This window comes from Aquarana catesbeiana, linkage group LG13 (genome assembly GCF_042186555.1).
Source record: "Aquarana catesbeiana isolate 2022-GZ linkage group LG13, ASM4218655v1, whole genome shotgun sequence".
Classification (NCBI taxonomy): Eukaryota; Metazoa; Chordata; class Amphibia; order Anura; family Ranidae; genus Aquarana; species Aquarana catesbeiana.
In genome coordinates, this window is record NC_133336.1 from 197,776,915 (window position 1) to 197,803,305 (window position 26,391).

The following is a 26,391-nucleotide window of genomic DNA, read 5'->3' on the forward strand; positions in this document are numbered from 1 at the left end:
TGTGGTCATTGAGAAGTTTTCCCTGTTTACAGATAGCTAAAAGGATCAATGGTGTCAGTGGAAACCTATCTGAGAGGCAGACATTGCTCATTGCTCAAGGAACCCCTAGCAACCTCGAGAGGAACCCTGGTTGAGAAACCCTGCTATAGACTCTCTAGGTATCCACTACCTCTACAGATAATTGTGCAGTTTTTTATTGTGGGTTAACAGAGGGATGGTAACAAAAAAACAGTTTAACGGGAACAGACAAGCTTTTTTTAGTTTTGGATAGTCTGTGGAAGAGTTAGAACCTGTATCAGGTTTTTGGTGTCTGTGCCCCTGCTTGGGAGATTCACCCTCTCTAATTGTCCTGGTGACCCCAGTCTGAATTGTCACCATAAAAGGAACCGAATGCAAGTCTTCCAATGATGTAAACAGCAATCTGAGGTTCTAACATTTTCCTGATCCAAAAACTAAGAAGTTTTGGAAAAGCTGCCTTGAGAAAGCAGACCTTAACGTGAACAACAAAATGAGGGCACACCAGCCTAGTGCATTATGCAGTACCAGTGCTTGGAGACATCGGGGACACTGCTCTTCTAACCCGACCCATATATATATAGTAAAGTTGTTGGGCGGCCTCAGCCAGTGCTACTCAACAAACCATGCTCCCCTGAGGGGTTTTGCCCGACCCACCGGTGGGCATAGTCATAGAGGTCTAAACTCTAGAGGTATGATTCTAGTCATAGAGGTCTAGACCTCTATGACTATGCCTCAGTGGCCAGGGCAAGATGCATCAGTGAATTCATGGTTTGAGGAGTAGGACTGGCTGAGGACGCCCACCAACTTTACTATACATGGGTCAGGTCGGGAGTGCGGCATCCCTGATGTCTACAAGCACTGGTACCACTGGATGAGTGAGCTAGGACACCAGCACCCCTATGTCTGAGGACCAGGAAGAGAGAGCCTTTCCTGTTGCTTGGAGCAGTGCTTCAAGTTTCATTCCAAACCCAGTGTAATATCTCAAGCACCATTTATTAGAAAAAAAGTAGGAAAATACAAAAGCTGTAAGAACATGGACATAAAATGAATCCTGTAGCAAGGTCTCCTTAAATTCAAGGACCTGGATAACCAATATGCAAGTATGCAAGACTACATGAAACAATGGAAGAAGGCTAACGTGTTTCACGGGGGATACCCTTTTCATCAGAGCTGAAGAGGTCTGCAAAGCTGGAAGTGGACTCTCATGAGCCTCCTCACCTTTAAGATCTGCTACCACGTTTTGCTACACTTGAGCAACAGTGTTGAGTTTCTTTAAGGCCCACCCAGGGTGAAGCAACAGGTTCTATTTATTGGTTGCAAACAAGCTGGTTATACGTATCATTCTTTAATCCCCATTGCTCAATTAGCTTACTGTAGGCCAAGAGAGGAAGCCATGTTTAACCTCAATATTGGGACTTGGTTCTTATACAGGGCTGAAGACTCTCTTCCCACCATGTGACAAATTACCAACTCCAATGCTGTCACATGGAAGGAAGGGAAGTCCATCATGCTTGTAAAAACAGGGCATTTCTATTCACTCTCGGCAGCTTAATGGAGCGTTGGGGAGTAAAGAGAAGGCAACTTCTGGGGCCCCCGCTATTTTAAACCTCAGTTTTGTGGTTTGGATCTCCCAGGGAGTGGACTCCAATGAGCCTCCTCACCTTTAAGATCTCCTAACACGTTTAGCTACACTTGAGCAATGATGTTGAGTTTCTTTAAGGCCCACCCAGGGTGAAGCAACAGGTTCCATTTAATGGTGGCCAAACCAGCTGGTTATACTTATCGTTCTTTAACATTATTGTTGCTCCATTGGCTTGCTGTAGGCCAAAAGAGGAAGCTAAGTTCAACCTCAATATTGGCACTTGGTGCTTTTTTACAGGTTCTGAAGACTCTCTTCTTTCCCACCATGTGACCAATCACATGGAAGGAAGGAAAGTCTGTCATACCTGTAAGAACGGGGAATTTCTCTTCATTCTTGGAAGCTAAATGGAGCGTTGGGGAGTAAAGAGAAGGCAACTTCTGGGGCCACCACTATTTTAAATTTCAGTTTTGTGGTTTGGGTCTTCCAAGGAGTGGACTCTCATTAGCCTCCTTGTCTTTAAGATCTCGTAGTACGTTCAGCAACATTAGAGCAAAGGTGTTGAGTTTCTTTAATACCCACCCAGGGTGAAGCAACAGGTTCTGTTTAGTGGAGGCCGAACCAGCTGGATATGCTTATCGTTCTTTAACTCCTTTGTTGCTCCATTGGCTCGCTCTAGGCCAAGAGAGGAAGCCATGTTTAACCTCAATATTGGGACTTTGTGCTTATACAAGGCTGAAGACTCTCTTCCTTCAGACCATGTGCCCATTCATCAATCACATGGAAGGAAGGAAAGTCTGTCATACCTGCAAGAATGGGGAATTTCTCTTCACTCTCAGCAGCTAAACGGTGCGGCGGGGAAGTAAAGAGAATGCAACTTCTGAGGCCACCACTAAATTAAACTTCTGTCTTGTGGATTGGGGCTTCCAAGGCTCGCAAAACTAGACTTGTTTGGAACTAAGAGGCGAATCTGAGAATTGTTTTGTTTTTCTAATCATAGGTTCACTTTAAAAAGAAGTGCTGATTTAATCCCTTGGATCTGCGTCCTCCATCACAGCAGAAGGAGCAGAAATAATAAGAGGCCGGGTCGGCACCTTTCTTTGCAGTTAACCACAAAATTATTTTACCGCTCTAACCTTGTGCACTGTGCGCGGAAGGGCTAAAACACTCAGCTGTGCGTGTCACGGCAAGACCGCGAAAGGTCCCCTTACCATCATCTCTAAATGTATTTGCTGGAACTTTGGCGCACAGAGAGATCAGTGAAGGGGCATGGTGGGGGTGGGGGGGTGGGGGGTGTCACAGGCGCGCTCATCCTCCCTAGGAGTCTGCTGCTCATAAATAGTAAAATTGATTTCCTCCATTTCGTTCCTCTTAAACCCTTTCTGCCTTATCTTCCCTGCAAAGTCTTTGGATTTTCTTTCTGAATAGGTCAGGGAACAAAGAAAGACAGCACCCAGAACCCCCCCCCCCCCAAACAGATGATTCAAGGTGGGTAATCTGCTGTACAATCTACATTCAGTCTTGACGTAACCGTTGAGAAGCCAGAGAGGAAGAAAATAGGAGCAAAGAAAATCCAACTGTGGTATTTTTTATCGAATAAAGGATGTTGTTGAGCACAGAGAAGGACAATAATAAAAAAAAAATGCTTAAAAAAAGGCTTTTGCTGCAGTCTTTTAACTCTTGTTCTCTGTGGGGAAACAGTGGTCTCTCTGTAGAGGCCTGACACACCCCATTCTGGACCACAGCAGATTTCCCTAATCAGCATGGGGCATTAGCTTTGTTGACTGGAGACACATGGCTTTGATTCAGCATTGGGCCTCTTCAGAGAGACCACTGCTTTCCCAGAAAGCAGAGCAGAGGTCCTTCTCAGCAACACGCTGGCAGGGGACAGACTTTTCTGCTTAGGCTGTGGCTGTCACCCCAATAAAAAAAAAAAAAGAGGAGAGTAAGAGTATGGAATTTGAAGCTGGCCTTTCTGTCAAATAGAGCTGACCAGAACCCCGCATCTTAATTGCTTCAAAAAGCCAGTCTGCTTTTGCTGCAATCTTTTAACACTTGTTCTCTGTGGGGAAGCAGTGGTCTCTCTGTAGAGGTCCGACCCACCCCCTTCTAAATCAGAGCAGATTTCTCCAATCTGCAGGGAGCATGGACTTTTTTGATTGGAGAATTGTACACTCAGACACAGCAGGGGGCTATCAGACCTCTGCAGAAAGACCACTGTTTTGTGACATTAACTTTAAACCACCAGCCCTAAAACAACCATTTTTTTTTTTTGTACCTTGTTAAATACCATTCCCGCTCCACTTCCATCGTCTTTCGCCCCGTATAGATTTCCGGTAAAGTTTGTCAATCCCTTCTACCTGGGAACACTAATTGGAACGTTTAATCGTTATAATTAATCCCGGTTAAAAGATTGCAGCCGAAGCCGACTGACTTTTTGAAGAGATTAAGACGCAGGGTCAGGTCAGCTCCGTCCGTGTGCTCCAAAATCAATACGTTTCTTCCTCGCCTCTCATTGTGTAAGAAGACACTTTTTTTGGGCGGGGAGAAAAATACAGTAAATGTTAATTCTCCCAAAAGTAGAAAAAAAAATAAGGATAACAAATACCGGGGGGATTAAATAATTAAGCAACTTTTAATTTGCATGCAGTATGGTGTGATGAAATATTTAGGGCCGGGCAATGTTAGATGCGTGTTAGCAGCTGTCACTTGCTGGGATAATTCTTTCCTTTTTCCAGGCGAGGGATTGGAGTCGTGGGGACACGGAGGGAGGAAAAAGGATGGGAAAACAAATGTTTTTTGCTGACTGTCTCTTCGGATTAAACGAGCCATCGGTACCGAGCGTTAAGTGCGTAGGGTTCAATATTGAGTTGGCCCACCCTTTGCAGCTATAACAGCTTCAACTCTTCTGGGAAGGCTGTCCACAAGGTTTAGGAGTGTGTCTATGGGAATATTTGACCATTCTTCCAGAATCGCATTTGGAAAGTCAGGTACTGATGTGGATGAGAAGGCCTGGCTCGCAGTCTCTGCTCTAATTCATCACAAAGTTGTTCTATCGGGTTGAGGTCAGGCCAGTCAAGTTCCTCCACCCCAAACTTGCTCATCCATGTCTTTATGGACCTTACTTTGTGCGCAGTCATGTTGGAACAGGAAGGAGCGATCCCCAAACTGTTCCCACAAAGTTGGGAGCATGAAATTGTCCAAAAGGTCTTGGTATGCTGACGCCTTAAGAATTCCCTTCACTGGAACTAAGGGGCTAAGGCTAACCAATGAAAACCAACCCCACACCTTAATCCCCCCTCCACCAAATGATTTGGACCAGTGCACAAACAAGGTCCATAAAGACATGGATGAGCAAGTTTGGGGTGGAGGAACTTGACTGGCCTGCACAAAGTCCTGACCTCAACCCAATAGAACACTTTTGGGATGAATTAAAGTGGAGACTGTGAGCCAGGTCTTCTTGTACACATCAGTGCCTGACCTCACAAATGGACTTCAGAAGGAATGGTCAAACATTCCCATAGACACACTCCTAAACCTTGTGGACATCCTTCCCAGAAGAGTTGAAGCTGTTATAGCTGCAAAGGGTGGGCCAACTCTAATGGCATCCCATTCTTAGTCCGTAGGGTTCATTATTGAGTTGGCCCACCCTTTGCAGCTATAACCGCTTCAACTCTCCTGGCAAGGCTGTATAAGTGTATGTGCTTGTATAGGCAGGCGTCCCAATACTTTTGTTAATATAGTGTATGCATAAACCCAATTAGAAAAAGCTTTAATATATTTGGGCCCATTCCGAGTGTTGCGTTGTGCCATCACGTGCGATAAGGCAAAGTGTGTCGCTTCAACGCGCTAAGGAAATGCAAACTAGGCGGACACTGGCAATGATGGGCCACAGATCTTCAGCTAGTCCAATGTTGGCAAAACTTTGCTGCCCCCTAAGGGCTGGAGAAGCCCAGAAGTCACACTAGAAAACAAAAACAGAGGGCACTCCAGCCTTGTGCATTGCCTTTGCTATAGCTTTATTATACTGATATGATATATATGGAATCACAAACAACATTAGTTTTTAAACACATCAGTATCCACATTGTCCTGAACAACCTGATCAACTGACCGAGTCTCAAACCAAAGAAGACCTTAAAAATGGCTGACATCAAAATGTGTCAAACACTTGAAGGTCTTCTTTTGTTTGGGGATCTCCCCTCGAAAAGGTCAGCCATTTTGAGGGTCTTTTGTTTGGGGATCTCCCCTCGAAATGCTTCAGCCATTTCGATAGTCTTTTGTTTGGGGATCTCCCCCTCAAAATGCATCATCCATTTTGAGGGTCTTCTTTTGTTTGGGGATCTCCCCCTCGAAACGCATCAGCCAGTTTGAGGGTTTTCTACATGCCTAAATGAATGTAAATGCGCTTTAGTGCTAAGTTCGTCAGGCGATTGGACATTCATTCCAATGGCCAGAATAGATCAAAATTTTGGCCGATGAAATTAATGAGCCCCCCCCAAACGCTTGTCGCGCCTAAATGACCTAAGTTGCATTAATATTCTGGCCAGTGTAACTAATAAACGCTCCAAACGATTGTTGTACCCAAGCGCACCTAAATGCGCTTAAGGTGCATTTAAGTGCGTCAGTCGTGTGGGCGTTCATTAATTCCATTGGTTAGAACATTAATTTATTCTGGCCGTTAGAATGAATGAACGCCCAAGCACTTGACGCACCTAAATGCTTGTAAACGCTCTTTAGCGCTAGGCTTGTCAAGGACTTGGGCATTCATTTATTCCAATGGCCGGAATAAATTAAGACTGGCCAAAGGAATTTATGAATACCCAAGTGTTTGACGCACCTAAACATGCTTTAGGCGCGTTTTTGTCTCTGCTGGAGCTTAGGGAGGAAAAACAGACATCCTGCATGCATGGGGCCTTAGGCTGTGGAGCACTCATACACACTGAGGTCACTGATAAAGCGAGCGCTTATTACCTGTTAATTAGTGACCGCCGACCATCTTGGTTCCCCTGGAGAAAAGATCCATCAGACATATTGCTTACACAAACAGCTGTCACTGGTGACCATGGTGGGGATCATGACAAGAGTCAATGCGGTCACCTATGAATATGCCTAACAAGCAATAGGCCACTTCTATCCTCAGAGCCCCTTATTTATTAATGAGGCGAGTGCCGCGGGCAGTGGCAGGCAGTGTGGTTGATACTGAAGTCAGTTGTGATTAGAACACAAAAATCTCATTTTTCACAGCTAACCAGTCCTTAGGTGTGGTGGCTTCATTCCCTTTTTTTCTGGCTTTTTTTCTTTTATTTTCACCCAGTGATCCTGATAAAACACTTCCTGTCCTAGGGTGACAACATTCATCCACTACTTCTAAAAGTAGTGTTGTCACCCTTGCACAGGACTCCAGCCATGATGGGAACTCCTCGTAGACCTAGTAACTCAGTACAGGGATGGTGGGAACCCCTCATAATGGGCACAGCAGGTGTACAGACCCAGGAATTTAGTTTATGGATGGTGGGAACCCCTCATAATGGGCACAGGAGGTGTACAGACACGGGAACTCAAAACACAAGTAAAAAAGGCGCAAAGCAGGTATACCTCACATAACTGTTCCTAAATAGTCCAATGGCAGGATTGGTGTATATAGATGTATATACAGGAGGAAGTCAATCAGGGCTGCCACCAAGAAAAGACCAGAAGCAAGGTCCAATAGGCTGAGGAAGATAAAACAAGGAAGAGGGGCACCTCTGAGTATATATCAATAAACATTTATTTACAACAAACAATATCCACTCACATGGAAGACTGTAGTATTGCGTTCCGGTGCATCTCTGAGTGGAGGAGAAGCTGGAGGACCACAAGTCTCAGCAAGTCCGTGCAGTGCTGGTCCCACATCAGGTCCTGGCAAGGATGGATGGTGGTGACTGGACACGGTAGGGGCTCCCTCAGGTCTCTAGATGGCACTTCCGGATTAGTAGTGGGTTTAAAGTAGCATAGACCAACGGTCTGTGGGTTCCAAGGAGGGGGTAAGGGGACGCCAAAGTCGATCGCCGGGCGCGCTGCAGTCCAAGGCTCGTATGGCTCCGTGAAAGAGATGGTGACGGCCGTACAGGGAGCCAGAACGAGGCCTGGATAGCAAGCACAGCGCGGCGCCGGGCCGTGACGTCACAGCTGTGCGACGCGTTTCCGAGTCTGCGCGCTATTGGTGACAGGAATAGCGGCACTCCTTTCTCAAGCTCAATGCTTGAGAAAGGAGTGCCGCTATTCCTGTCACCAATAGCGCGCAGACTCGGAAACGCGTCGCACAGCTGTGACGTCACGGCCCGGCGCCGCGCTGTGCTTGCTATCCAGGCCTCGTTCTGGCTCCCTGTACGGCCGTCACCATCTCTTTCACGGAGCCATACGAGCCTTGGACTGCAGCGCGCCCGGCGATCAACTTTGGCGTCCCCTTACCCCCTCCTTGGAACCCACAGACCGTTGGTCTATGCTACTTTAAACCCACTACTAATCCGGAAGTGCCATCTAGAGACCTGAGGGAGCCCCTACCGTGTCCAGTCACCACCATCCATCCTTGCCAGGACCTGATGTGGGACCAGCACTGCACGGACTTGCTGAGACTTGTGGTCCTCCAGCTTCTCCTCCACTCAGAGATGCACCGGAACGCAATACTACAGTCTTCCATGTGAGTGGATATTGTTTGTTGTAAATAAATGTTTATTGATATATACTCAGAGGCGCCCCTCTTCCTTGTTTTTAGACACGGGAACTCAGCACAGGCATGGTGAGAAGCCCTTAAAAATGGGCACAGTAGGTGTAGAGACCCAGGAACTCAGCTCTGGGATTGTGGGAACCCCTCATAATGGGCACAGCAGGTGTACAGACACAGGAACTCAGCACAGGGATGGTGGGAACCCCTCATAATGGGCACAGTAGGTGTAAAGATCCGGGAACTCAGTTCTGGGATTATGGTAATCACTCATAATGGGCACAGCAGGTGTACAGACTGAGGGAACCCAGCACAGGGATGGTGGAAACTCCTCATAATGGGCACAGCCGGTGTACAGACCCGGGTATTCCGCACAGGGATGAAAGAAACCCTTCATAATGGGCATAGCATGTGTACAGACCTGAGAACTCAGCACAGGGATGGTGGGAACCCCTCATAATGGGCTCAGCAGGTGTACAGACCCAGAAACTAAGTGCATGAATGGTGAGAGCCTCTAATAAAGGGCATAGTGGGGGTACAGACCTAAGAACTCATAACCTAATTTGCCACCAAACACTGAAACATCAGTTCTAATTAGACTGACCAATTTTAGGTGGACTGTATTTTAGGCAGCACATGAAACACTTCTCATTCTGCAAAACCCATCCGCATTTTCATCTCACCCTGTTATAAATATGCCTCAGTATATGGAGAACCTTTTTATTTTCTACCCTACCACAAAAAAAAAAAAAAAAAAAAATGACGGCTGAAATGTGACTGGTTTCCTTCTGGTAGCAGCTTTTCCAAAGGAGGCCGCCGGAAGTCCTCTGGACAGCTCGCACATTATCAATTACTGCACCGACTAACCATGTGGAGTATGCTCAGGCCTGAATTTTCTACTTAATACATCTAACGCCGGCCATCGAGCCCTGAGATGGGGTAATGATGCGCTTGTATAATGGAGGGTACAGGAGGAGGCCTTGAAAGTACTTCACCTTCAATTTCAAGATTGTGAGTGGCGTTCTAGAGACGTCACTGGCGAGTCTGGCTTCACAAGAGCAGGGAAAACGGCTGGAAAGCCGCGCTTGGGAAAATGCTTCAAAAGCACTTCAAAATGCAGATTTTACTGGTCTTTTTAGCGTCCTTACCTAATGGCATCGCGCAAAGAGCAAAGGAGAGCCACTCTCAGCAGCCAGGCATTAGCAGCGTTGATGCTCCAATTGGGGGGAAACTTAAATTCATCCTCAATTTTCAGGGCTTCAGTTCATTTGAGTTTTTTTATTTTGAATAGCATTGACGTTCATGGGGACCATTTTTGGCCCTTTGGAGGGATGCTTGTTTTTCTTTCATACTTTCCTTATTTTCAAAGTCTTCCGGCTAGTATTCACTAGAGATGTGCATGATGGCAAAATTTGTTTGATTTCGGATTCGTTCATTAAAGTGGTTGTAAAGGTTAAAGGTTTTATTCTATGCATGACGGTAAAAAAAAAATCCTCAGTACGCAGCTCCCCCCGCAGCCCTCCTTAACCACTTAATAACCGAGCATCTTTTTGAGATGTGTTGTTTACAAGTTAAAAACAGTTTTTTTTGCTAGAAAATTACTTAGAACCCCCAAACATTATACATTTTTTTTCTAGCACCCTAGAGAATAAAATGGCGGTCATTGCGATACTTTCTGTCACACCGTATTTGCGCAGCGGTCTTACAAGCGCACTTTTTTGGGAAAAAATACACTTTTTTGAATTAAAAAATAAGACAGCAGTAAAGTTAGCCCATTTTTTAATATATATATATTTTGAAAGATAATGTTACCCGAGTAAATTGACACCCAACATGTCACACTTCAAAATTGCGCCCGCTCGTGGATTGGCGATAAACTTTCACCCTTAAAAATCTCTATAGGCGACATTTTAAAAATTCTACAGGTTGCACGTTTTAAGTTACAGAGGAGGTCTAGTGCTAGAATTATTGCTCTTGCTCTACCGATCACTGCAATACCTCACATTTGTGGTTTGAACACTGTTTTCATATGCGGGCGCTACTCACGTATGCGTTCGCTTCTGCGCACGAGCTTGGCGGGACGGGGCGCGTTTAAAAAAATATTCTTTTTTCTTATTTATTTTACCTTTTATTTTTTATGTTTACACTGTTTTTTTAAAAAAATTGTGTCACTTTTATTCCTATTACAAGGAATGTAAACATCCCTTGTAATAGAAAAAAAGCATGACAGGACCTCTTAAATATGAGATCTGGGGTCAAAAAGACCTCAGATCTCATATTTACATTTAAATGCAATAAAAGAAAAAAAATTGTCATTTAAAAAAAAAAAAAAATGGCCTGTTAAGAGCTGTGGGCGGGAGTGACGTTTTGACGTCGCTTCCGCCCTGCATTGTTATGGAGATGGGTGGGAGCCATCTTCCCCTCACTCGTCTCCATGCCCAGCCAGGGTAAAAATCCAATCACCTCGGCCTCTGCCGACAGATCCGGTAAGCGGCGGAGGGCACTGGTAAGTGGCGGTGGGCACTGGAGTGCGGCGGGGGGGGGGGTCCCCTCTCCTGCCACCAATAAAAGTGATCTTGCAGCAGACCTGCCGCAGAGACCACTCTTATCAGAAACCAGACCGCTGGCCGAACAAGAGGATACCAGGGTTATGGCAGCTAGCTGCTGCCATAACAATGATATCCCCCGTCAAAATAAGGGCATATATCGAAATGCGTGGTCTGGAAGTGGTTAATACTTAACCTAGCCCAATCCCGATCCAGCAATGTGCACGAGAGCGGCTGTTCTCCCAGGTCTCTGCCTCCTCATTGGCTGAGACGCAGCAGCCAATGAGGAAGGAGCCGTGGGCGGAGCCGAGCCCCATTCTGTAGAGAAGTGGAAGAGCCAGGAGCACCGACGGGAGAACCGTGAAGAGGAGGATCATGGTTGCTCTATACAAATCCATTTTATAAGATGTTTTTTTTTTTTTTTTTATTTGTATTTTTTTATAATTTAACCTTCAGCGCCGGTTCACACAGGGGCAACACGACTCTGGCCGCGACTTTGCGAGGCGACCTGGACGCGACCCGAGGGCGACACCACAGCGCGACTTGGGGCAACTTGGGGCGACTTACAAGGCGACTTCAAGTCGCCTCCAGGACAGGCGACTTTCCAGTGGCCAATCAAACTACAATCCGCTCTGGGGGAGGGAGGGGTTTGCTTGAAAAAAACATCTTCTCTTCCTGTGAAGTCGCTTCAGTATAGATCACGATCCGACTTGTAGGCGACTTACATTGAAAGCAATGGGTACAAGTCGCCTACAAGTCGCCTTGAAGTAGTACAGGGACCTTTTCTGAAGTCGGAGCGACTTCAGTAGCGTACATATAGACGGCTCTCATTCACTTACATGGACTTTCAGATGTCAAGCGACTTGGGGCGACTTGAGGTCTGACAAGTCGGATCCCAAGTCGCGGTAGTGTGAACCGGCACTTAATATAACTTTAAGTTAATAATTTCATTTTGTCATATTTGTTTTGTTAGAATGATTTGTTTTCTTAATTTGTTTTGTATATTTGTTATCTTTAAATTGATTCGAAATTCTAATTTCGGAAGATGGCTATATTCATTCTTTTTTATTCTATTCTATTCTACTCTATTCCATTATTTTCTATTCTATTCTATTCTATTTTCTTTTCTATTACTTTATTTTCAATTCTATTCTGTTTTATTCTATTCTATTCTTTTCTATTCTATAAAGCAGCCTAAGTAGGAATAATCTTTTTATTTCAATGTTATACTTACTGCATACATTACTTATTGCAATATTTTTCCATTTCAAATTCAAATTCATTTTCAAATTTGAATTTGAGATAATTTTTTAATTTCTATGATTCGTTTAGTTATAATTAGGGTTGTCCCGATACCGATACTAGTATCGGTATCGGCACCGATACTGAGCATTTGCCCAAGTACTTGTACTCGGGCAAATGCTCCCGATGCTTCCCCGATAATTTTTCTTTTGGATTCGTTGAAACTTGTTACTATTGTGATTCAGAGATATGGATACATTCGAATCTCAGAATAACAAAAATTTTGTCTGAATTTTGATTCATAGCGAAACAAATTGCACATGTTTAGTCTTCACTTGGGTCCTCTTTCTCTTCAGATCTTCTCCCAGTGGTCAAGTGGTCCTCAGTGATGTAGAGAGCTAAGTGAGAAAAGGTGATAGAGTTTCCTCACTTGATTTCTGGTTTATTGCCAGGAACCAGTTGTCATTTTCTACTTCTTGGCCAAGTGCATTTTGAAACAGATGTGGTCCATGGTGATGTTGGCCAAGGCAATAACTGCCTCTAAAGGCCTACAGTGGGGGTCTCCAAAGTTTGGGGGTCAGTGGGGGTCTCCAAAGTTTTACTGTCCTTCAGACTTTAGGGGGGCCAGACTGTAACCAGTGGGAGTAGATAATGCCCCAACATCAGTGCCCCATCATTGGTTTTAATGGGAAATTGTGTCCCGTTGTTGGTATCAGTGGAAGAATAGTGCCCCATTGATGGTGTCAGTAGGGGGAATGGTGCCCCCCGTCATTGGTATCAGTTTGTGAAATAGTTCATCAAGGGCCACATCTGGCTCCCGGGCCACAGTTTGGAGATCCCTGGCCTACAGTGACCTGTACACAACCCAGCAGTAATTTAAGAAAGCCTTAAAGCAACTTTTTGTTCCAAACTAAAATGTATGAAATTGTAGGCTGTGGAATCGAAGGATGGTTTTTACTGTGTAAGGGCAGGAGAAACATTGGAATCTATGCTGTATTCAGAGAACATAACAGGACGGGCCCACCTCCAACATTCCACATTCATTTGTTCTAGTGCTGGGACATAACTATATTGTCAATATACACAGGCGACTTTTAAACTGATCCTAAATATGCAATGGGGGCATGGCAATAAAAACCAATAGACATACCCAGTTGGTGCCCAAACAGGTGAATAACCTTGTTTTTCTATTGAAGCCTATTTATACAGTTGCTAAAGGCTGCTTGTTACATCTTTTTTTTTTTTGTATAACTCCATTTAGTAAATATGTGTCACCATAGGCCTTTCTTTGTGTCCTGGAAATTTTTGTTCTTACATGTACAATAAAGAGAAGCTCATGTAATATACTTGCGGGGAAATGAATTTTAAATCACGTCAGCGAGTGAACGGACTTTAATATGTTCCATTTTTTAAGAAGCAAAAAGGACCTTTTCTTTTCAGAGCACTTCTATTCATTAAAACTAAAATTGTTTTCCCGGCCTCTAGGGAGCTTTGAAAAAACGCCATAAAAGACAGAATAAAAGGCCAAAACAAAAACAGAGACTGGAGGAGACAAAAAATGAATAGAACTATCTTGTATCTCTGAGAGGAACTACAAAAAAAGGCTAACTGGAGATTGGTTGGCCTGCGTAACCCTTGTCATTAAGCAGCGTGATGCTCTCCTAGATATCTGTAGGCAGATGCAGTCTGTATTCCTTTCTGTAGGTGGCTCTAGGCTGTAGCAGCAGTGTAGAAGGGAAAAGAAGGGGTAAGGAACTTTATTCCTCCACAACTTCCAGCTGTCGCCTTGACTGACCCCGTGGCCATCTTGGGTCAGGGCAGTGTCTAATTAACACACATTGCCTTGCGGGCTTGGTGTGCATTTTGTGAGCGTTGAGTGTAGTGACAGGTTCTCTGTTTGTTAGGAAAAGTGTTTAGAGCTAGGGAGAGGTTCTGGAGGAGTAGGGACAGCTGAGGGACTATGCCTATCCTCTTCCTAGAGAAACCTCCCAGTTGGGTGTGGACTGGCCATTCCTCCTAGCACAGTGGTGTCCAAACTATGGCCCTCCAGTTGTTAAGGAACTACAACTCCCATCATGCCTAGTCATGTCTGTGAATGTCAGAGTTTTACAATGCCTCATGGGAAGTGTAGTTCCGCAACAGCTGGAGGGCCGTAGTTTGGACACCCCTGTCCTAGCAGAAGCTGTTGGCATCCCCTGAAGAAAAAATATTTGCTGTAGATTCTGTAAGTGGCACCGGATAGCTTTGTGAAACTTCTAAATACACTGTTGTCATCTACTTTGGGCTTCATGTGTTCCCTGTTTGCCGACACACCACACTGCACCCTGCTTACATGCCATCTTGACAAGACTGCTTACAGAGATGGGGATGCAGAAGAAAGGCTAAAGGACCTCTTTATGGACATGGCCACTTGCATCTGGAGAACTTCCAAGTGTGTAATTGGAGGTGGGAACTTAATGGAAGGAGCTTGGGGGTGGATATGGTGTGTAAAGGTGCAAGTGAAGGGAAACTAGGAGAAGAGGGGCAGAGCTCACCCCAAGGGTGCAGGCTGAAGCTCCCGTTCAGAAAGTCTTAAAGACTTTGCAAATAATTTGAAACTGGGTGAGATAGGTGCTCCACTGGAGTCAGGGTTGAGTCCTGGAGGTGTGCTGCTCTGGTAAAAGTGAGAAACCATGCTTAATCACCAATGACCTGTGAATATCTATAATTTAAATTGTAATCATGAAAGGTAAAAGCTAACCCATAAGGACTGCCTCATGATACCTACCCAATAAGTGTTGATTCTGTATAGGGTGTCAGGGCCAGTGTCAGGGTCTGAACCTGGGACCTCTGCTGTGTCTGGTATTAGCTCTTATTGCTGAGCCACCTGAGATGCTGGACAGCACCTTGTCTGGTCCATTAGGCAATCCTGCCCTGTTCTTTGTTTCTGCTAAACTTAAAAATCCTTGTTCCTCCCATCAGCTTCCTATTTAAGCCCGGTTTCTGCACTTCCTGTTTTCCAGATTATTTTGCTCTCCAGCCAATTTTATCACTCTTGTCACTCTTGCTGCTGTCCGTATATTTGCTACCACTCGTTACCAACCTTTGGCTTGTTCCTCGACTAGACTTCTGCTTGATCTCAACCTGTGACCATGCCCTGGTGGGGCAATCCTGAGGACCGCGACCTGGTACTAACATGCAGCAAAATCCATCTCCACCATCGGGAGCTCTGGTGAACAGTGGTTAGTGCTTAGACTCCACACCTCGGTGAGCCCATGTCAGGTGCCAGGGTGACCCACTTCTGTACTTATCCAGCTGCTCAGTGGGTGCCTCTGTACTACTATAGCAGCTGGCCTCTGAGCCTGACCCCTGATCGTGACATAAGGACTATCTGCATCAAAGACCTGGATACCTAGAGAGTGAAGTGCCAACTGTACTCAAGGTGGGGCACTTTGCAAAGACATTAAGTCCAATAAGACAAACTATAAATTGCATTTATACTTCTGTGAAGTGTTGTGTTAGTTAACTGTTAATGTTATTCCCATTGTGTGCAGAAAAACCTGTCTACAGAGCCCAAAGCTTGCCTGTCTGGATCTATCTTGTCCATCAACCCCTGCTACCTTATTAAACCAATCTTGTCCATCTGAATCTATCCTATACAACTCTACCTTATAACTTATTACCCAAAACTTCCCTGCCTGAATCTATCCTGTCCCTCACTGCCTGGTACCTTATTACACCAAACATGTCTGTTTATTTACACCACTATCTTCCTGATCATATTCAGGCTTCTATTTGGGCACCATGCTGTCCTACGCTTACATACAGTAAATTACACCCTTCTGGAAGGCTCTACACCTCATGCATTCTATTAGTAATAACATGGTGCAGAGTTACTTTTCAACTGTACAGACCAGCAAATGGCTCTTCCTGAGCCATAAAGAGCCTTCTAAAAACTCTCTCAATGTTGTACCTCCTTCCAAGTATAGTTCTATTGCTGGGGTTAGACAGAAATGTCCAGAGGTGGCCAGATTAAGGACACAACATTTCAAAAAAGTTATCACAATTTGCAATTTTGGGGCTGCCCACTCCATCCCTCCCACTCTGGGCACCTGCACACCAGTGCCATTATGGAAAATACATAATCATATCTAGTAAAAATTCTATTATATAAAAATAGTTGTTCTGATGAAGCTCAGCTGAGAAGTAATCAATACATGGATTTTCAATTTTCCACCACCGAAGAATTACGAGACATTTTATCATTTTGCACAATCAGCTTGACAATGGCTGACTTTTACAAGGAGGTTGTTTTGTAGGCCGGTATTTCCCAGTGAAATCGAAATCCATAAGTAATTATTTTTACATCAGTTGTTTAGTTTTGGCTGGTTTAAATCCATCAAACCGTAAGCGGTAAATACCAAGTTGGATAGATGTCTCTTGATGATGTGAATGATGTTGGCAGGTCTGATGCTCCTGTAATCAAGGGTTCTTCCTAAAGGAGTTTGGGTTGGGTAGAACTATGAAGTCTCCAAGGCATATCTGCCTGCATGTTCGACTGTAATCTGAACACAGCTTGTAACGCTTACCAAGGCTCTTAAGGTTTTCAGGCCACAAGTGTTTTAACAGCAAAGAACACCAGCGGAATTAACAAACAAAAAAGACATACTGTATGTGCACTGTCATATATGTAAAAAAAAAAAAAAAAAAAAAAAAGTGCAGTTCAACCAGTCTTTTAATCTAAATACTCTTGCCGCCTCTTGCCGGAGAGCACATTCAGGTTGGTAACCTCATTTTTTTTTTTTTTTTTTACCACATTTAAGCAATACACCATGGTCACTTCTCTACCCATAGCCAGTGATTGGACAATGAAGGAGCAGCAGAGCACTGATGAGATAATCTCTCTCCTCTTTCCTCCTCCAAGCATGTTTGGGAGAAGAAATTGGAATCCATGTGAAAAGCAATAGAGCCTGGTTGACCCAGGGGACTACAGGAAGCTAACATTACGTCCAATTCTAGTACTTAGTTATAGTTATTAGCTATAGTTATATACATAGTTATTAGCTATAGTTATTTTTAAAATGCATCTAATTTTAATTAATAGTTAGATTTATTAATGGTTCATGTATCTACCACAAGTTTAGCTTTAGGCATTTTCCCGTTTCTCTCTTTTGATGAGTCGATCTGGTTTTCCGTGATACCTGTTATGTAACTGAGGACAGTTTTTGAACAGCCAACTCCATGAAGACGTAGTATAAAAAGTTTGGTGTAGAAGAGCCCTGCGCCTCAACCCTACTGAACACATTTAGGATGAATTAGAATGCTGATTTGAGCCAGGTCTTCTCATCCAACATCAGTACCTGGCCTTGTAAATGGTGGTCAGCTCCATAAAGACATTACATGACCAGTTTGATGTGGAGGAACTCAAGTGTCCTGCAAAGAGCCCTGTGCTCAACCCTACTGAACACCTTTGGGATGAACTGGAAGGCCAGTTGTGAGCCAGGTCTTCTCACTCAACATCAATACTTGACCTCACAAATGGTTGTTGCCTAACTATAATGATGTGGTTTGATGAGTTTGGTGTGGAGGAACTCACACAGAGCCCTGACCTAAACCCTACTGAACACCTTTGGGATGAGGTGGAACACTGATGGAGCTAGGTCTTCTCAACCAACATTAGTACCTGACCTCCCAGATGTTCTTTTTGGATGAATGGGCAAAAATTCCCCCCCGGACAAACCCAAAAATTTTCTGGAAAGCCTTTCCAGAAGATAGCCACAAAGGGGGCCAACTTTGTTGTATTTGTAATGGAATGTCCAACAAGCTCATATAGGTGTGATGGTCAGATGTCCAAAAACCTTTGGCTATAAAGTGTTTATTGGCAATGACCCAATCAAATCACAGACCTCAAATGTTGTCTTATAGCTTTGAGCCCAGTTGGCAGTTCGATTTGAAGACCTCTCTATTGACCTTTGATACTGTTTTGTAGAGTAATCACATCATTCCTAAGCTGCCCGCATTTTCTAGGCGAGCAAAACGAAATTTTGCCGCGTCTGTCTAATTCAATCCATCAGATTTTAATAGCATTTGCTGTTTCCCTCTGAATTCAGCCTCTATTCCTCGACGCCACAATTGTATTATTTCTGAATACTGTGGTTTCGGTACAGTTTTAATCCCACTGCACAAGGAGAAAGGCTGACATTCCGACAAAAACAAAAAGATCAGGGTGGAACATTCTGTGTTCATCAGCACCTAGTTTAAAGAGTACCTGTATTGCTAAAGTAAGATAGACAACACTTTGTTTATAGTGTACCTATAAACAAAAATAATAATATTTTTGGAATCTCCAACGCTCTAACATTCACATTTATATGCCCATTTAAAAAAAAAATGAATGCTTCTCCATCTCAATCAAAGTTCAGTAGGCCCAGACACAGAATAGAAAATGTCAATATGCAAATTAGCTGTTCCTCTACACCAGACACACGGAGCGATTGGTTGGTTGGTTCGTTAAGAAATTAAATTGACAAAGAGAGCTGCAGATGGTCGTTTCAGGACTAAATGTTTTCCAACGCGTTTCTGTGGCCAAAAATTCTCCTTCATCAGGGCTTAATGGTTATAATAGACATGTGCTTGAGATACTCATGACACAAGTATCCCAAGTGCTCATCTATTACAATGAATTAATGTTTCTTCCCTGACATCGAGCACTCCCCCCCCCCCCCGGGAGTTTTTAGATAGGATCTTGTTAAGAACGGTCATTTTAATTTAAGGCCCTAATGAAGGGGTGCATTGTTTTTCTCTGAAATTTGTTGGCTACCTTTTATCTTCCTGTTGTCACATTGTTATCAACAATAAATGATTATGGGGCTCTTAAGACAAGTGCTCCTTTTGTAAATTTTATTTGGATTTCTCAATTTAGGAGGCCATTGCCCCTCGAGGAGGCAGAAATGCTGAGGTCAAGTCAAGCTCAACAAACACCTCCTGATTGACAGATAACAGACCTGAGTCCAGCACCTCACACCTATTTTTTCTGGGATACACATCTTAACAGTCAGTGACAGCCATATTGTTTCTGTGGTGGCTTTCACCATTGTCAGACATTCTAAGGATGAGAGGCCATATAAATTTCCTAATTTTCTTTAATTCGCGTGTGGGATGGATGATAAAAGCATTAAGACCTTAAAAATACTTGTTTAAATGTGACACCAGAAAATAAGAGACAGTGCAATGATCTACCACCAGTAATTAGTTCTCTTCTGTAATTAAGGTTACTACAGAACAAGGTCAACTGACAGTAAACCATTGTGCACCAACAGAAATTGTGCCTGATTAAGACCATAGCAACCATTTTTTTCACCCAAACCCAATAAACCATAGTGCTAAACTGAGGTTTTAGAAATGACCTCCTTTGTACAACTATCCAGATAGCTTTAAGGCTAAATCGGGACTTTGAACCTTTTTATCCAAGTCTTTCTCAAAATAAAGCAGCCTAAACATATGGGAAGAATTTTGGCAATCTCCATGTCCCTAAAAAACCGTCTAGTCTTAGGATATGTTGACCTGGTGACTCATTTGTTTTAATCCAAATGGCATCTTTGAGGCAATAGAAAACACATTCTTTCAAGAATCAGTGGATTTATGGTGATTCACACCTTCATAATATCTGCTGTTTAAGAAGTGGTGGAAAAAACCTCATTTGTATTCGCCAAAAAGGCTTTTACAGTATTTCCATACCCAACACTCTCTAGTGGGTTTATAGGCAGGTGCAGTCTACTTTTTCCACTGTAGGTGGCGGTCAACAGCAGCAGCATAGCCTAGGGCAGGAGTCTCCAAACTTTTCAAACAAAGGGCCAGTCTACTGTCCTTCAGACTTTAGGAGGGCCGGATTGTGGCCAGCGGGGGTAAAAAATGCCCCAAGCCCAACATCAGTGAGAATAAATATAGCCTCAGGGTTGGTGGTCAGTAGTAGGAGTAGTGCCCCATTATTGGTATTAGTAGGAGAATTAGTATCCCATCATTGGTATCAATTGAAGACATACCTGTAGTGCCCCGTTGCTGGTGTCAGTGGGAGGAATAGTGCCCCAAGGGCCGGATAAAGGCTAGCAAAGGGCCACATCTGGCCCTCGGGCAGCAGTTTGGAGACCCCTGGCCTAGGGTGAGGCAGTCAAGAGTATCATGGTTTCCCTTTGGTTTTATGGGGAAAACCTTCCTGATTGGATGCTGCCACCCCATGTGACTCTAGCAGCCATCTTGGGTCAAGCAGAGACTATTTAAAGCCCTGGCCACCAGGTTTGGTGTGCATTCCCATGTGCGTAGAGTAGAGACAGATCACCTGTCTGTCAGGGACAGCATTAGCGGCAAGAAAAGGTTCCAGACTAGAAGGGAAAACTTAGGGCTTGCTATCTCCTTGCACATCTTCCCATTTGGATACAACCAGGCTGCATTCTACCCCTCCAGACAGACACTGTCACCTCAGCATATACCTGCTCTGCTACACGCTGTTGGCACTCGTGAGTAGACACGTGCAGAAGAAAAACATTTATTTTGTTTTGGATCGATTTGTTAAGTTACTAATTTCGTTTTGTTGCATTCGTAAGGAAATATGTTTTGTTTATTCGTTTTCGATCAGATTCAGATGTTTCCAGTGGATTTCAAGTGTTTGAATCAAATTTGAATCGAAAATATGGAATCAATGTGACATCATTGAGAAGAATAGCTGGTTCTATTCTTTTCAACATTAGGATTTTGAAAGACGGCTATATATTCTTTCTATTTTATTTTATTTGAATCTATTTTTTTTTAATTTATTTTCTTTTATTTCAGACAAAATTTAGTTTTGTTATTTTGGATTCATTTAAACTCATTACAACTCAGTAAACTCAGTAATATGGAAATTTGGATACATACGAATCTCCGAATATATAATAAAGAAAATTTTGTCCGAATTTCGATTCAGCGCGAAATGGACTGCACATGTCTACTCGTGAGTGTTGCCTTCTCCCTCCGGGTTTGTTGTACCCACCCACAGGTTATCCATAGGATCATAGTTCATGGACAAAGGCAAGAAGCCCGGTTTGGTTGCACCTACGTGTAGGGGAAGGTGAGAGGATAGATTTTACAAAATAGCTTGGCCACAGATTAGAATGCTGCCTTGCCTACTCCACTTTGGATGTATCTTCTCTTTTATGATCATACAAAGGAGCAGTTTGCGTCATGCAAACGCCTGAAGCCCTGTATAGGAACTCTCTTAAGCCGCCAATAAAATCATATACATTTTTGTCGCTTCCGAAAAGTAAAAAAAAAAAACCTATAAACGAAAACCTAGATTATGGAGATCCCTCGGGATGGCACAGATGGTTGTATTGACTATCCGACGCTTCCTTGGATGCCGCTCAAGACTACGGGTATTTTTTTGGCCACCGACTTGCTCCATTGCAGGGATGTGGAACCGGCGCACAGGCTCTCCGTGGCATTAAAGCTCTACAGCCGCAGCTAGCGGCCATGATAATCAGCAGCTGGCTGCCAGGAAACAGTGCCAAGCCTGGGCCGGGGAATAAAGCGCGGATTGCGCCGGGGGAGCTTGTACTTCAACGCCTCGCTTCCTCAATCACATAAAACCCGGAGTACGACACGGCAAACAGTTGTGAACGCTCGCAGTCCTGAAGACCTCATAAAGCCATTGAAAAGCGGAGGGACGTAAAACTAGATTCACGTACCAGATGGCAATGCAGCTTTTTTATTCAGAAATTATCATTATTAACTCTGCCGACAGTAAAGAGAGCCTGCCTCTGCTTCATGGTACTGGCCAATCCTGACGTTCATTTTGCCGAGGCTAATAGGCATAACCCGTTGGGTGGTTAATGATGCCTTTTACTAGTAATTGATATCAGATTAAGGAGAACTTGCATCAGATTTATGTTTTTATACATTCTAAATGATGCCTAAAACTTTTTGGTATTTATTACCCCAGAAATCACAGTACTCCCCCTGGCAATGTCTTAATTAGTCCAGAAGGATGGCGCCATCTTTGTGCAGACATCATCCATATCAGCTTCTACTTCCTGGACCAAGACGCTGGCCCAGTAATTCCTGGTGCTTGTGCAGTTCTTGGCTGTGTTTTGACATAGACCAGCTTCTGTGGCCGGCTTTCACCTTGTGGCTTGCTATTATTTTTATTATACCGAATTTGTATAGTGCCAACAGTTTGCGCAGTGCTTTACAACGTTAGGGCGTACAGTACAGTTAAAATACAATTCAATACAGGAGCTAAAAAGTTATACACTGAAGAATGATCACTAGGGGAAGGGAGACTGAGGAAATGTTTGTTCTTGCCTGCAGCAGATATCATCTTAACCTACGCAAAGTCACTGGACTAAAGCTCAAGGACGAATTTGTGACGATAAAGGTAGAGATTTTCCGAGCCTTTGAGGTGTTTGCTTTGGGTCAGGAAACTGAAACTATCCCACCAGATCTCAAAGACACCTGTTTCCTGCCAGGTGTACAGACCCACGAACCCAGCGTCGAGATGGTAGGAACCCTTTATAATGGGCACAGCAGGTGTACAGACCCAGGAACACAGCACAGGGATGGTGGGAACCACTCATAATGGGAACAGCAGGTGTACAAACCTGGGAACTTAGTGTATGGATGGTGGGAACCCCTCATAATGGGCACAGCAGGTGTACAAACCTGGGCACTTAGTGTATGGATGGTGGGAACCCCTCATAATGAGCACAGCAGATGTACAGACCTGGGAACTCAGCACAGGGAAGGTGGGAACCCCTCATAATGGGCACAGCAGGTATACAAACCTGGTAACGTGGTGTATGGATGGTGGGAAACCCTCATAATGGGCACAGCAGGTGTGCAGACCTGGAAACTCAACATAAGGATGGTGGGAACTCCTCATAATGGGCACAGAAGGTATACAAACCTGGTAACCTGGTGTATGGATGGTGGGAAACCCTCATAATGGGCACAGCAGGTGTACAGACCCAGGAACTCAGCACAGGGATGGTGGGAATGCCTCATAATGGGCACAGCAGGTGTACAGACCCAGGAACTCAGCACAGGGATGGTGGGAATGCCTCATAATGGGCACAGCAGGTGTACAGACCCGGGAACTCAGCACAGGGATGGTGGGAACCTCTCATAATGGGCATAGCAGGTGTACAGGCCCGGAAACTCAGCACAGGGATGGTGGAAACCCCTCGTAATGGGCACAGCAGGTGTACATACCTGGGAACTCAACATAGAGATCTCACCAATAAAGTCTTGTATCTTCTTACACCAATAAAGATACAAGAGACCAACACAGGGTTTACCTCTCCAGTATTCACCCAACAGTGAAATATCTCTGGGAGGACTCTAGGGTTGCCAATTTTTCTTTAAGCCAAACCCGAACACTTTAGCGGCGCACAGCAATTTTTATTTTTAATTTTTTTTGTATACAATATAGGATTGTAACAGACCTGGGACACCTTTGGGAGCTCCAAAGAGAATAGTAATGTGGTGTACATAGTGCCCCCTCGCCCTCCTATCAGGCCCTGTTCCGAGCCACATTCTTGTCTGAATAATGTAGGACAGTCCAGGTTTTGAATCATGTGACCAGGTTTCAGTCCACCTGAAACCGGGACACATGATTCAAAACTCGGACTGTCCGGGTGAATCCCAAACAGGTGGCAAACCTAGAGGACTCCCACTTGAAGGCCTTCACTCTATATGAATCTATTCCGATGACTGGAAGCACACTAGCTTGCCTCTTCCCTGTACCTCCCTTTTACATCATTGATGTTATCAGTTCCTTGTAAATTGATGGGCTGTTCAGCTAGTGGTCTATAAAATGGCCGCCCGTATTGCAGATGGCCCCAAGGAAAGCCGTTCACGGTGGTTCAGGCATAATATTGCAGTAATTGCAGAAGCGACTCTTTCAAAGGCTTTCAATAAAAATGTACCGACTTGAAGCGGAGGAGAGAATAAAAGTCATGTAAAATTTAGCGAGGGTAGATAGAGCTCACCAGGCTTGGCGGTGTCAGGAGGCCGGGAAGAAAGGGTGCTACAGATACCTTTTGAAATACAAGTACTTCCCGAGGCAGTACAGCACTAAACTGCAGATCACAGATAAAAGGGAAAATACAATCGTTTAATACAACCACGTAAAGAGAAAAGAAAAATACAGAGAAGCATACTTTTCCTCTCCCTTTGTACTCTGATAAGTCGCCAGAAGCGGTAGAATGGTTTTCTGTTACCACTATGTCTGCCTTTGGCCTTTTTTATTTGGTCCTTCCTGAAAGGCTGCTTGTCGTTTACACAAAACCAGAAATAGTTTTTTTATACAAATCTGTGCCATTGGTTGTCTGCTTTTGAGGTTCGGGCATCTTCAACGATGGGCCCTGACATCACCTAAGGGCCACACATAATATTTAGTAGGGTTGCACCGGTATCGATCTCGGTGTCAATACCGAGTATCTTCACGAGTACTCGTGAAAATGCTCCGATACCTGAAACTGATACTTTTGCGGTGGGATTTAAGCCCATAAAAATCGAATGGGCTCAAATCGCACGGAAAAGAATCAGCATGCGATTTGAGCAGGAACGCGGTGCGATTCCTGTCTGAATCGCATGCGGTTTTCCCACCATTCCTGTGTGAACCCAGGGTGAAATCACTTTAACAAGCCTAGGTTCACACAGGAGAGTTGCGATTATTTGCAGTGCGATTTGAGCCCATTAATTTAGTATGGGCTTAATCGCACCACAAAGGTATCAGTACTTGATATCGGAGAGTGCTTGACCGAAAGTATCAGTACTTGTACTCGCCAGTAAAAATCCGGTATTGGTGCAACCCTAGCATTTAGTGTATGTAACACTACAGTAGGCTGCTAGAGACTGCAGACATGTGACAGGAGATGGTCAGAGACTGCAGAAATGGTACAGGAGATGGTCAGAGACTGCAGACATAGTACAGGAGATGGTCAGAGACTGCAGACACATGACAGGAGATGGTCAGAGACTGCAGACATACTACAGGAGATGATCAGAGACTGCAGAACTATGACAGGAGATGGTCAGAGACTGCACACCTATGATAGGAGATGGTCAGAGACTGCAGACATCCGACAAGCGATGGTCAGAGACTGCAGACACGTGACAGGAGATAGTCAGAGACTACAGACATACTACAGGAGATGATCAGAGACTGCAGAACTATGAAAGGAGATGGTCAGAGACTGCAGTAACATGACAGGAGATGGTCAGAGACTTCAGACATACGACAGGAGATGATCAGAGACTACAGAACTACGACAGGAGATGGTCAGAGACTGCAGACATGGTACAGAAAATGGTCAGAGACTACTGACCTATGACAGGAGATGGTCAGAGACTGCAGACCTATGACAGAAGATGGTCAGAGACTACAGACATACTACAGGAGGCGGTCAGAGACTGCAGACCTTCTGAGGAGAGGTCAGGGGCTTTAAACATACCACAGGAGATGTCGCTGCTCCCCTTGTGGGCTCTCCATTGGAACATATGGACAACACATTCCAGAGCAGCCATTCTCAACCAGGGTTCCTCCAGAGGTTGCTATGATTTCCTTGAGCTTTGACTAGTTGACATCTTATTTGATGGTGCCCACTTAGTTCCATGGCCAATGCCACTTGAAAGAGCAAGCTGCATTATACCAATGATCTGACATTCGGACCACCAATGTAAGGAGCATTCTTGTCATTGACCACCAATGTAAGGAGCATTCCTCTCGTTGACCACCAGTGTAAGGAGCATTTTCTCATTGACCACCAATGTAAGGGACATTCTTCCCACTGACCACCAATGTAAGGAGAATTCTTCTCACTGACCTTCAATGCAAGGGACATTCTTCCCACTCATCACCAATGTAAGGAACATTCTTCTTATTGATCACCAATGTAAGGAATATTCTTCCCATTGATCACCAATGTAAGGGACATTCTTCTCAATGACCACCAATGGATTGGTTATAGCAGGAGGTCCCTGAGACATGAAAATCATTTTAAGAGTTTCTATGCGGTAAAAATGTTGAGAAAGGCTTCTCCAGAAAGTGGGAACCAAGAACATCTGGGCCCAGTGGGGCCTTGTCTCTTCAGGTAAGTTCCAGAAGTATAGGGAAATCTTTCCACCAAGGACCAAACCCTCCCTCGTCCTGGCCAAAACTGTATAATACTTCAAACAGAGTTAATCATTAATCGAAGGGGATTTTCATGACAGCAAGTCCATCCCATTTCCCGTCTGATTTGCCTGAATTTATTTTCCTAAAGTACAGCTTTAAGCAGACGAGCATC

The 26,391-nt window shown here is 44.3% G+C and overlaps 1 protein-coding gene across 2 annotated transcripts in view; it reads left to right on the top strand.

The window, feature by feature from the left end:
- Positions 1-26,391, top strand: part of KIRREL1 (kirre like nephrin family adhesion molecule 1) — a 281,642-nt gene that overhangs the window by 124,387 nt on the left and 130,864 nt on the right. The window lies entirely within an intron of this gene.